The sequence below is a fragment of the Odontomachus brunneus genome, unplaced genomic scaffold (genome assembly GCF_010583005.1).
Source record: "Odontomachus brunneus isolate Ranch 3 - 2012 unplaced genomic scaffold, Obru_v1 Obru_scaffold_049, whole genome shotgun sequence".
Classification (NCBI taxonomy): domain Eukaryota; kingdom Metazoa; phylum Arthropoda; class Insecta; order Hymenoptera; family Formicidae; genus Odontomachus; species Odontomachus brunneus.
The window spans coordinates 837,779-851,829 of record NW_022639499.1 but is presented as its reverse complement, the minus strand read 5'-3'; the positions used below and the strand labels follow the sequence as shown (position 1 = coordinate 851,829).

The 14,051-nt window shown below is 36.2% G+C and overlaps 1 protein-coding gene across 1 annotated transcript in view; it reads left to right on the top strand.

The window, feature by feature from the left end:
• The window catches only part of LOC116845054, a 24,688-nt gene extending 11,744 nt beyond the window's left edge, over positions 1 to 12,944 (top strand). The window contains exon 9 of the mRNA XM_032817320.1: positions 12,760 to 12,944. The gene's annotated coding sequence lies outside the window, so the exon portion shown is untranslated. The remainder of the gene's footprint in view (positions 1 to 12,759) is intronic.
• Positions 12,945 to 14,051: the final 1,107 nt, after the last annotated feature.

Genomic DNA, 14,051 nt, shown 5'->3' with positions numbered 1-14,051 from the left:
TTTTTTCAAATCAAAATAGTGCAAAAGCACATGTCGAAAAAACACTTTATCGCGTTCCATTTTTCACAAAGCAAAAGAAATTGTTGTTTAGGAAAATAATTGTGTATGCTGACTGAATGTTATCGAGAAATGTCGAAATTAATCACAAACTACCTGTTTCGTTAGTAATGACTACTAGAACTGTTTGCATTGCCATCTAACATTTGCGGGCGGAAACTAAGTTAAGGTCCTAATATTTATCTTAACTTTATATATTATCCATTTATATCATCTCACTAAACTATTATCTGTAATATATATCTGTTGCACCTTTCTAAACTATTATACACAAACATTATATAGCCTTGTTTCTTCAGTTTTATACAATCTTAATCTTCATCATTTCCTTTTTTTCCATAATTTTCTCAAAATTTTTCCTTTTACCTCATCTAACTGATTATCCTACATTTTATCCTATATCTCCTCTATATCTCTCCTTAATTCTACAAACCAACCTTTCACTTTCATACATCCTTCTACAAAGTGTCTTATATTATCCTATCCTATACAGAATACACAATTCTTTTCTTCCTCTTCTATCTAGTACTTACTCGACTTTTCCAAATTTCCACATCTGAATTTAACCAACACTCTTATCTTGATGATCATATTATTAAAGATATTATTTCAGACATCTTAGATTCAGAAGTCTTTTTTATGTGGAGTCTTTCTTTTCAAATACATTGAGTAAAAATACTTAAAAATTTATTTGTAAGATATGTAAAATTGATTTCTATGAAATAAAGCTTATTTTTGCGAACAAATTTCATATTTCACCAATGAATTTTCAAGTATCTTCTTCTCAGTGTGTTTTATAGAAATATTTTTGTTGCATTTTATATAGAGGGAATTTTTTCTTTCCGCAATAATTTGTTAACCTTTCATACATGCTATTTTTAGGAACTGTGACATGTTAAAAAATTTCGCTGTTTTCCAGTGAAATCTAATATGTTTCTTAACAAAATAGACTTTTTACCGATAATCTATTTTTACTGGACAAATATAATAAAATCGAAAAGAATTTATATAAAAGAAAAAGGGAATTATAATATTCACTTTCTGTGTAAGAAAAGCTTTTGAGTCAATCTAATGAATGTAATTCGAGATATATATCTTTTATCTTGTTTTATCGGCTCTTTGTTGTACAGCCAAATTCTTTTTAGATATAATTAGTTATTTCATGTATTAATTATCTTATGTGAGACTTAATGAGACGCGGGGATATCACAGTATCAGTCGTCGATGATCATTACGGCATTCAACGTGTTAACAGATCGTTGATCGTGTCCCTGTCGGTGAATCACAAATTGTCGGTGTGAAACTCGACATTGTCGGTCCTACAATCTCACGATCAATCGCCACCCTTATCGCACTTGCAATTTGCGCGCGTAATTTTCCGCAACGCTTCCGCTTACAACGCTTCCAACGCTTCCGCTTTAACTGCGCTGGCTCTCGTAAGACGTTTGTTACATTGACGAGGCGCCTCGATCACGTACGACAGGAGCGAGAAGCAAGCGAGTAGCCGAGCCAATTAAGCGTCGAAGGGTATCCATCCCGAGAGCCTACGGCATCGACGTATCGAAATTAATCGGTACGGCGGCTAATTTTCCCCTGAGCTCACCGAATACCCGGTCGTGCTCGTGTTATACGAAACGCCCGGCAGCTCTCTTTATCTGCTCCCTTGACCGATTTTTTCATCTCGATCTGAGGTCGATCGCAATAATCGACTTTGATCTCCACTTTTTATATTTTCGAGTGAAGTTCCACTCGGAAGATAAAAGGTAGAGATGGATCGAAATCGGATTTTTAAATCTTCGTAATTCGAGTCCGAAACTTTGTGAAGTCTCGAAACTGTTGAAAGTGAACTTGAAATTATTCAAACCTGAAATGCTAAGTTAAAAAAGAGAGAATAATTGTGTATAAAATCTAATCATATATAGGGTGTCTCGGAACAATCTACGAAGCTCTCGTGGGAATGTAAACCGGGTTAAAATAAACATAAAAGTCCTATACCGTTTTACGATATTCGTAATAATAACCGAGAAATTAATTACGAAAGATTAAGGAAAAGCGTGTGCTGAATGGTAGAGGACTTTTATGTTTATTTTAATCCGCTCTACGTTCTTACGACAGCTTCGTAGATTGTTCTGAGACACTCTGTATATAGAGTGGGTAATTATAAACTTGCACAACTTATAAAAAAGATAAAAAACATCGAAATAAATACAATGGCCGGGTTAATATTGCAATCTAGTACGTAAAGTTTCGAGAAAAATGGCTAAATATGTGAGCGAATAAACGCGCAGTGAACGGGCGTCGTGGACCTGCTACTCCGCGCGGCCGGGCTGGAGCGGCAGATGACAGGCTTAGGACGCGGTCCAGTAACCGTTACAAATGCTGCGCAGCGTTTCTCTTATTCTATTTCTCGAATTCGAATGAAAAAAGAGAAAGAAGTAAAAACATTACAAAGCATTTGTAGCGCTTACTGGACCGTATCCTTAGAAGCGACCGCACGCCGATCCGCCTTTGTCGCCTGCCGCTCCAACCGCGCGGAGTATCAGACTCACGACGCCCGCTCACCGCGCGTTTATTCTCTCACATATTTAGCAATTTTTCTCGAAACTTTACGTAGTCGATTGCAATATTATCCCGTCCATTATATTTATCTCGATGTTTCTTATGTTTTCTATAAAATTTGTAAGTTTATAATTATTCACCCTGTATACAGGGTGTCCCGCATTAGACGTGCCAAAAGAAAAATATAAGTAGAACAGATAAAAGTGAACAAAAATTGTAGAGGTAATTTTTCAAATAACCAAGAAAATGGACGAGCGCACACGTACACGAACGCACACACGAAGCTACCTATTTCCGTATTCCAAATGGCCCACCTCTCTGGCCTATAAAGACGTTTTTTCGCTTCGTAACCACGGTAGCGTTTGGTTGGTTAGTTTGGTCCACTTAACGCTCGCAACGCCACGAGCGTCATTCTATCTTTCTTGCTCAAGGCGTTGCGACCATTAAGTGCACTAAACCAACCAACCAAACGTGATCACGAAACGAAAAAACGCCTTAAGATAAGCCCGCGAGCAATCGTCTATTTTCTTCGCCAGCCGCGGCGAGCCATATGTCCCGCCTGCCGCGTCGCCGCGCTCTGATATGCCCAACTATTTTAATTAATATCTTGAAATTTTATGTGGTTGTTTGAAATATGACCTTTACAATTTTTGTTTACTTTTATCTGTTCTACTTATATTTTTCTTTTGGCACATCTTACGCGGAACACTCTGTATAATTACATTTTTCACACTGAAAAAATCAATCTTTCAACACTTAAAACAGGCAAATATGATTATTTTTATTGGTAGAAAATAATTTTATCAACATTTTAATGCACAATTATCAAAAGGAATATTCTTAGTCCCAAACTAAAAACTCCACAAAATTTTTTTCAAAAGATTTAAATCTTTAATACAGAAGTTAATAGAGAAGTTTTAAATCTTTAATACAGGAACTAGAAATTCAATAAAATTTTTTAGAAAATCAAGTTTGAAATATTTTTATTAGATTAGGGATAATTAGAATATTTATTAAACTTAATTAGATAGAATATTAAACATAATTATATGGAAAATAGGTGAAAATAATTATTGTTGGATATGAAAAAAACTAAAACTACATAAAATTTTGAATTCTTTAGAGCTTTTACCTATTATCACCACTGAACTACTTAAAAAATTTAGTCAAAGATTTTCTTTAAAAACGCTAACTTCTGAACTCTTTCCGGATCTAGTTTGCTAGTTTAGTACGTTATCCTTTCTACATGCTGTAGCATGTTGTTGCGTTCTGTAATTTAATTTCAAAATTATTTAACATTTAATTATCTCAATATTTCATCTGCATTTGATCTTGATTCTTAATTTCATTCAGCAATGTATTAATTATAATACTTATTCATTTGCAATGAGAATATGTGAGACAAGCAAATATTAAATAACTTAATAAATATTAAAATTTGCAATTGTGTGGATAAAAAAACAACGAATTTTTACTCCGGTAATTTCTTTTTTTTAATTTTTTTATTTTAGTATTAGAGATTCGATGAAATTTGAAGCTTTCAATGGAGTTAATAAGGAAAAAACTATAAAGACAAATATTATATTTATGTTGCTTACCAGTAGAGGCTTAAATTTGAATTTCGTACAATAACAAGGGTGAAGAGAAAAAAAACAGCATCGGCAAATGTAAACAAGATCGCACTCGCGGTTCAGGGAGCATTGTTAAACATGAAAGATTGTAGAAATCAAAGAGTGTGAATTCAAGGCCAAGCAACTAAATCTTGATTCTAAGAATTATACATTTTTTTACATGATTAAATTATACATAAATTTCTCAAATATTACTTTATGTTTGGTCCGAATTATTTGACTGAATAATTTAGCAACTACCAAATTTTTGTATTCCTGTTATGAAATCCTTCTTTCAATATAGTGCAATGAGTTAGAGTGAAAGAAAGTATATTTGTTTCACTTTCTAATTTATTGTACTAATTTAGATGTTTTTCGAGAAGGAGCAGACCTATTTGCTCTCGCGCACTGTGCTTCCAAAGTGAGTTGAATGACCGCGTGGCTGCAGCGAGCAAATAGACGGAATCATGAGCCGCGGAGGGAGAGGGGGGGGGGAGAGAAGCAATATAACGAGGAAGGAAGGGGACGCGGCATACTTTCGCTAGGTGACTTCTCTCGTTGCCGCGTTCCGCATTCACGCGTCGCGAAGTGACTCATCCGCGGCTCGCCGCAACAATAACGATCTAGAACGCGCGGATCGATAAAATCGTCCATAACACCACCTGTAAACGTCGTAGCGACTTGAAAGAAAGTGCATTAGAAAGGGAAAATTGCCGCGCTTCCGATGGACGTGCAGTCGTTCTACCACATAAGAATCAAACAGCGCTATCATGTGAGTACAAAAAATATCGGTTTTTGTGTTCATGTTAAAGTGGATATTAATTATTAATCCAGACCAATGGGAAACCATTGCTTGAATTTGTAATGCGAAACGTCAGTTTTATATTTTTGATTAGCTGTCCCTATTTCAATAACACATCTTAGCTGTCATAGTTATATTTTATATAACTTTTTATATTATATATTATTATATTATGTTAATAAAAATATAATATAAAATATTAATATTTTTTATAATATTTAATTTATAATTAATATTTAATTTTATATTAATATTTTATATTATATTCTTATTAATATAATAATATATCATATAAAAAGTTATATAAAATATAACTATGACAGTTAAGATGTGTTATTGAAATAGGGATAGCTAATGTGTCATGATTATTAAAGCTAAATTTATTAGCTAAAGCTATTCAAACTTCGTCGCAACGAAAATATTCGTTACTAAATAGAAAATTTCTATCATTATCATTCCGCTTTTCTTTCAAATCGCACTTTATACTCATCAAAAACATAAAACTGACACTTGGCATTACATGATATTTTATATAATATTTTTGCGGCTGATCCTGTTTCTGCGTGTGAATTAAAGATCATAAATAATTCACGATATGTAAATACATATCGATATTAGAATCTAGTATGAATTTTACAAATTTGTCGCATAATAATGCTTCTTGAGCCGCAAGGCATTCTATTGGCAATTGTACTTTAGGTTTTTCTTTCTTCTCATTTCTGTTTAGCCCTGTTATTGTACTAAATCAAAAAATCTTAATCTTTATTGATATACAAGATTATTGAACATACAACAGTTATTTTTGCTCTTAAAATTCTTTTTGCCCTTTCTAAATTTTCGAATTTTATTGAAATTTCAAGCGTTAATAAGAAAAAAAATAATAGAAGAATTATAAATAAATAAAATTTACTTATTGATCCCATTATTTATTCACACACATATATTAATTATTTAATATTTTCTCACCTTATATGCTTTATCCGTAATTAAGTAAGTCACATAATGAATATATTATTAATTGATTATTTATTATTAATAATGAATATATTATTAATTAAAATTAAGAGAAAAGATCAAATGCAGATAGAATGTATTGAGATAACCGCGTTTCAAGGATTATTAGACGTACATTTGATGAAAATATAAGAATGTTGTTTTATCTTATGCATTAATGCGGGGGGAAAACCCGAACATTTGTGCATGAAACTATCCAAAACAATATTTTAGCAACGAATTATCAACTTACCGCAATGAGAGAAAAATATAGTTGCTTTCGGCGTCAACTATGTTTTTTTGTGATTTTAACCACAAAAATAGTTAGGAAAACCATTGTTTTAGTAAGTGTTATTAGAAAGATGGTAATTAGATGTTCTTCTAATTACTTTTCTGGTTAAAGTCACAAAAAAATATAGTTGACGCCAAAAACAACTATATTTTTCTCTCAGTGCGTAATTTTACCGTGAGTGATCGTCGCTTTGAATCCCACGGTAATTTTACACCTCTAGTCATCGCCAGTCGTGACGTTCTCTCTCCGGCGACTCCGCTCGATATCGAAGTATCTTATTAACCACGATCGGGGAACGCGATTCGGGGGATAAATACGCGACGAAATTCAGGGTCGCACGTTCCGCCGCGAACCCGTGAAGCGGAATGCGCCTATTAAGTGACGGCGGCAGGCACGCGCCCCCTCCCGAATTGAGAATCCCGGGGGAGACTAAATAGTTTTCTATAGCCGCAGGCAGGCGCAATTGTGCATCGAGTCGTCGCATACGTACGTACGTGCATACGTACGATAACGGGATTCCGTGCGTTCTCACGTTTAGACGTCAATGCGCAGATGCTCGCCGTGCGATCGTCGAAAGCACCGCTATATCGCGCCACGCTATATCGTAATCGTAATCGAACGAGGGGTAGGTGGACAGATAGACATGTGCATATTGAAAGGTCAACTTAACGACGATAACGACGACCATGATCACGACCCCGGTCAGAAATAATTGGTCGCGATAACGTCGTTGGACGTCGTTAACGGTGAAAGTCCTCGATTCGATATTAGCGTTGAAATTTCGGCATTTTCGAGCAACAGCAATTTACGCGTATACATTGAGAGAAACAATATCTGAGAAATAGTAAATATTTATTTGGTGAGTATTATTAACAACTTAAATCTAAATTCTTTTATTCTGATTTAAAATAAACAATTGCTTTTATGAAAAATTAAGGTTTAAAAAGAAAATGTTTCTTTTAAAAGAAAATGTATATTTTCTTATTTTTGAAAAATATTTTGTGTTAATTTGAAAAATATTTTGTGTTAATATAAGTAAATACGTTATTAGTATCCACCGACAAAACATTCACTATTTCTTAGTTTTTTCTTCCAAAAGCGTTTTTTATTTCTTGGCAAAACCAGTCATTTTTAGTATTTTCTAGCAAGTTACAGAATTAAGTAAGTAGAATTTTTAAACATGTCAGAAGTGTCAAGGTTTTGAAGTTCCAGCTTGTTTGATTCTGAAATCTGTTAAACAACAATAGAAATAATCGATTTTATCATCTCACTCCTGTAGCTAAGTAATCATGGTCTCCCTTACGCGAAGAGAATATTATACACTGTAAAAATTGATCTGTTAAATTTAACACATTTCATGTGTCCCAAATCATCCATTCTCATTTATGTGTAAATTTAACACAAAACAAATGTGTTAAAAGTAACACGCATAATATGGAAAAAATTAACACAAGAATTTAACATTTGAATACCGTTAGGAATCACAGGTTGTGTTAAATTGACATATTTGATATTTCAGACATAGATTGTCAATTTAACATTTTCATTTCATAAAAACACAGATTAATACTTCTCTTAAATGTTAAAGTAACGTTATATTTCAGTTAATTTAACATTATACATATATCAGTTTAACACAAACTGTGATTCCTGACGGTATTCAAGTGTTAAATTCTTGTGTTAATTTCTTATATATTATTTCTTATATGTCACATTTTATGTTAAATTTACACATACATGAAAGTAGATGATTTGGGACACATGAAATGTTAAATTTAACACATCAGTTTTTACAGTGTAGATACTTTCTCACAGAGAAATTCCTTTCAACTTTACTATATTTCTACTACTGCGACAATAGACTGTCGGTACTCTCTAACTTAGTTGGAGTGAAATTTCATTAGAGAAATAGAGTGATTATATTAGTTTACAATATTCTGCAACTTTCCAAATTTCCCCAAATTTTTACTCCTGTCGGAGTCCTGGTAATCCCATAAATTCCCCATCCAAAGCTTACTTAGCGTTATTGGAAAAACGCCGGCATTTCGAATCCACAACTCTCGACATTAACGACGTCGTTTCGACGAATCATTTCTGGGGACGACGACAACGACGAGGACGATGAAGGCGATAGTGAACAGCGAGAGCGAGCCGATAAATGACTCGATAAACGAGAACTAGAGGGATTCGCCGTAACCGTTGTTTATTTATCGCGGCCGATCAGGATCGCGGTCGTGCCGCCGGCTCTTACACGGCCGCGCGTAAATGGCCGCGGGCCTTTATTTAATAAGTTGTTATAAATTAGAGGGCTACCGCATATTAAACCACCCTCGGCATATTTATAGTGATTCTTAAGAGTGTATATACATACATGTATATACATATATATATATATATATAATATATATATTTATACACATACTCGGGCACAGCAGTACAGTTGTGTAAATCATTCGCCGCTGCTTCACACGCACACCGCTCGCGCACTCCTTATGAATTTATCTTCGGCGATGAAACGACAAACGGTTTTAATTGCCGCTCCGGGCGTCGCGTCGCGTCGATGATCGGGGAAGGGGGAAATCTCCTCGGCTTGTAGGACCCTCCGGCCCCTCGTTATCTGCGCCCTTCGCTTTCGGCCCGACGATAAGCGCCGCTCGTTTTCCGCGATTATCGGGGGAGGTTCGCGGGCTTTTTGCCATTTCGGACTTGTCGGACAAGCAGTCGTCGTGATGCTGCACAAAAATGAGAGGAACTGTCCCTCTTATTGCTTTATAACTGAAATGATCGTATAAAACGTATTTGCCTTGGTGCAGAGGAGGCAGTTTTGCACGCAATCCAGGTTCCTCGGGGTCCTTTTGGAGGACGTTTTGTGGACGAAAATTATTTTGTAACAGGAGAGACTCGATTAAATTGGCTCAGGATTTATGTTAGCCGTGCATTTCGTATATGTGTTTGTTATGAGAGAGATAATAGAGAAAAAATTGCATAATATTCTTTTCGGGAGACAAGCACTTTTCATAAGTTCCAAAAGGATTATTTTCCTTTTCCATTGCCTCTCACAATAATATAAAAGGAATAGAAAATTATAATGGAAAAGAAATCGCAAAATTGTTTTTAAACTATTACTTAAGGGGATGCTGGAGTCGATGACGAACAACGTTGATAATGCAGAGACAATCGTCACTAACATAATTACACTATCCTTTTCGTATTTCTTGTATATACAGAATTTACATGAATGTATGTTGCTTTGTTTTGTCATATTCAACGGAAAACCTAACTATATATGTATAGAAATCTTTCTGCAAACTTTTCCGACATTCTTAAGTTTCCAAGTGCAGATGCGAAGGTAGAGCAATGTTCTTCAAAATTGTTCTGTTTGAAGCATCCACACTTTCGATATGTACAAGTTACGGAACTCTTGGATTAGCAAATATTACGCTGACAGTTTGAGATTTTACATTAAAAATTTTTTGTTCGTTTTCGTCACATATTGAGCAATGCTCCTATTTATTTTTGCACATATGTCCATTGCATAAAAGCATTTGTAATTCTGTATAACTAATATGATGTAAACTTTGCAAAAAAATCTCAGTGTTCTGTCGGTAAAGTTTTCAGTTTCAGCGTCCCTTTAAGAGGAAGAAAGTAAACTGAGTAATCGCTCTTCTTAACAATGGAATATTTTTCTGTGTATGCAATCTGCATGGAGAAAATATTGTATAGTAAAAATTACAGTAAAATTTTTGTAACCTTGGAATTATGATCAAATTTGTTATATAAGGTGTTTGCAAAATACTTGGATTATACTTAGTATTCCTCTCGTCAAGATAAAAGGAAAAGTTCATATAAACTCATAATAAAATACGTGGTTGCGAAGTTATAGTAAAACAAGGTTTATGTTAATATTACTATTAAATAATCATAAGTAAACATTCAAATTATAATAGTTGAGGAGGGCGGTATATTCAGAATATGTATGATAGTTTTGACTATTTAATAGTAACGTTAATGTAAACTTTGTTTTACTATAATTTCACAATCATTCATACTTTATTATAAGTTCATCTAAACCTGATATAATCTTTTTTTTTATTTTAACAAGAGGAGTACGCCTCAGAAGTTTAACCAAGTATTTTGTAAACATTCTGTATATTTGTTTTGTAAACATTCTGTATATTTGTTTAAAAATTTTATGCACGTTTGACATTTACTACAAAATTTTTATAATTGGATGTTTTTTTATAATGTATATTAGGTTAATCGTGAAATTTATTATTTTTGTAGTAATTTATACTGCAACTTCAACATAATCCAGCTTTGCGAATATTATAAGAAGAAATGTAATTTCAACTTTTTACTACAATATCTTTTCCGTGTAGCGTGGAACCCGGGAGACCATGAAAAATGTTTTATTTTACAACGCAAATGAAATTTACTGTTGCTATTGTAACATCTAGCTGCCCAGATCTGCCCTGATTTCCCACACTGAGAGAAGAATTTAGTAAATATTATCAAAATTTGGTTACTATTACTAAATGGTAGACGTAAATATAGCGGGCCAAAGCTATGGCAATACTTATTAATTAATTTAGTTCTGTAAAATAAATTATTTATTTGACAGAAGTAAAATTTATTTGCTTCCAGAATATATTTGATAAATAAAACTTGTTGAATAATTGAGCAAAATAAGCGATTTTGTAGTAGTTACAAAATTTTTGGTAGGTTCAACCAACCATCTGTAATAATAGATATTGAAACGATAATAGCTGCAAATGAATGAATTTTTCGTTGTGTTGCAACAAAACATATTTATACTGGTAACAAAATAGAACTCGTACCTACTGAATTTTTTATTATATGGGATATAACAATTTCATAACAATTATCAAATATCTGCTCATAACTGTAATATATTTCATATTAAATATTTAACATTAAGTAATTATTACTAAATTATTTAATTGATGTTACTGTGAATGCAATTACGTCATACTTCCGATCTATTAAATATTTGGTAATTATTATCATATTTAGTATTAGTTACTAAGGATTCAATGAATTTCTGTAACTAAATGCAGTTTGTTATAGTTACCAGTCTTTTCTCTCAGTGCATGCTTTTGAGGAACTATCCGTCTTTGCTCGCAAATATTATAGTGTACATGGAGAATAATAATTTACTGGCTCGGCAAATTTTTTGCTAGTCTAGCATAATCTTTTCGTTATTATATGAACAACAAAAAGATTTGCTAAGAGTACTAATCACTATTTGCTGGATGTAATTTGCTGAATGTACAAATTATTTTGCTATAAGAATCATGATGGATTTATATAAACAGTTGCAGTTTTGCTCCGATAGCAAATAAATTTGCCAAGGATATATTATTTTGCATCAGTAGCAAATTAACGTGATTCTTAAGACAAATACACTCACCAAATTTTTTCTATCCTGGCAACGAAACTACTTTTGCTCTGATAACGAATAATTTGTAAAATTAGTTACGTCAATTAAATTTTGTTGATGTCACTACGAATATGCAGTAGCGACGACGATTCTGCTAAAAGAGCAAAATTATTTTTCTCTGTGCAAGCTTTCACGCAGATTCGGCTGACTCGATTCGATGTCACTCTAAATCTGATCACAGATGCGCCATGAGTTTGCCACGGAGAGCCTTTAGAACCGTGTTACCAGCAAATAACGAATCCAAAAGAATTGCTTCGCGAAGTCGATCTATCTAGCCCTCTCCTCCCCCTTGGAATCGACCGCACCGCGTTACTCCTCATGCGATAATGATCGCTCCGAATCCAAATAGGGTATGGTAACGCGCTTAACGCAGGGAAGACGACGATGTATCGAGGTAGTTCGATGGTTCACGTTAACAGCATTTGACCCCGGCTTGCTCCCAGTTTGCCGGAGACGCTAACAATGCCTTATGTCGGCGTTTCGCTACTCGCGTCACGCGCGTACGCGAGTTCCTGGCGTCGGAACGTTGTGCGTTCCCTCCGTTCCTGGGGAGTTTCCGCTATAATCCGATCATCTCGGGAGACCTTCTCCCGCCTCCCCCCTCTCTCTCTCTCTCTCTCTCTCGTACATAGAAGATTCATCGAGCCTCATTGTCGTCCTTAGAATGGCACGTGGCAGGATTTGGCCGCGTTACCATTGCAAACGATACAAACGATCTAATTTCGCTGGCGTAATGACGGGCGCGGGGGAAACGACGAGAGAGAGAGAGAGAGAGAGAGAGAGAGAAAGAGAGGGGGGGCGGATAGAGAGAACGAAGAAGAAAGAACCTCGTCTTTCGAACTCAATTAAAGGTGTTTCCCGGCTTGCGTCTTCAAACAACATTCTTCACACAAAATTTTTCTTCACACTGCCTTCGACGCGTAATTCTCTCTGCCTCTCTCTTTCTCTCCCTTCTACACCTTTTCCTTCGGTCGTATTATTATAGTTCCGCGGTTACTATAATCCCGCGCGACACACGCGAGTGGAAGGCGAGGATGGAAGAGCTTAAAGCACGCCGCTCGCCGTAAGTCATCCCGGGCGATGGGCGAGCGAGCGAGAGAGCGAAGTGTCCCCGAAAATCGTGAAACCCACGCGACAGAGCGCGCATCACAGTCGAGAAAGAGGAAGAGAGAGAGAAAGAGGTGGGTTAATATATTTTATCTACTGTAGCCGGGGCCACGTCGCGCGCGCGGGGGATATATCCCGCCGAGGTGCGGGCTTTTATATACCGCGTACCGGTATTTATGTGTCGCCGCCTTGCCTAAGCGTTTGATATATGAACTATGAAGGGGGTGACGGTGGGGGCGAGGAAGGGGCAGGAGGAGAGCAGAGAATGATATAGGAGAGAAGAGGGACGAAGACACGGAGGACCTCTCTCGAGAAGAGCCTCCTCCCTACGCTTGCTCGTCCGCGATATATGTTCTTTTGACAATAAGAGAAGGAAGCTCGGGTTGGAGATGGAGAGAGGCAGAGAGAAAGAAAGGGGGAGAGAGAGAAAGAGAAATGGAGAGAGAAGAGAGAAAGAGAGGAATATATTTATCTAATATTCGCGTATGCACAAAGTCGGGAGAAAGTCGTGTTATTGAGCTCTTGAAAATTCCTCGGTTATTTTCCCTCGAGTTCGACTCACCCTCTTCAATTCTCTCTCTCTCTCTCTCTCTCTCTCTCTCTCTCTTTCTTTCTCTCTCTGTTCTTATTCACCCACCGTTATCTATGAATATTTCGTGAGGAGGTACTCCGACGAGAAGTCGCCATTACTCTCGGCGATCAGCCTTGAGACGCGGAAACGAAAGACATAATTTAAGGCACGAAGGATAGGGCTCCTCTCCGAGTAAGCATCGCGGAAATCGAGGAGGAGCAGACACAGGGAGCCGGGACAGGGAGCGCGTGAGGGAGAGTGAGAAAGAGCGAGAGATAGAGGAGCGGCGGAAAGGATGGGGGGTTAGAGGGGAGAGGAGCTTACTTGATTGGGTTAGCACTTAGCGCTGTGATTGCCGTTTGTGACTCCTTTGCCATTTCGTTTCCAAGTGCCCTCCCCGTCGCGGAGGGGGTTGCGAATCAGAGGCACCTCGATTATATTCCCGCGTCCTCTCCTTCTTTTTTTCTCCCCCGCGCGAACTTCTACCGTGCAGAACTTTCCATCGCGGTGGCGCGAGAGAAGCGAGATTTTCGCGGATCTCCTGTGGAAATCTCGTTCCTCGCGCCTCTCTCTTTCTCTCTCTTTCCCCCCCCCCCCCC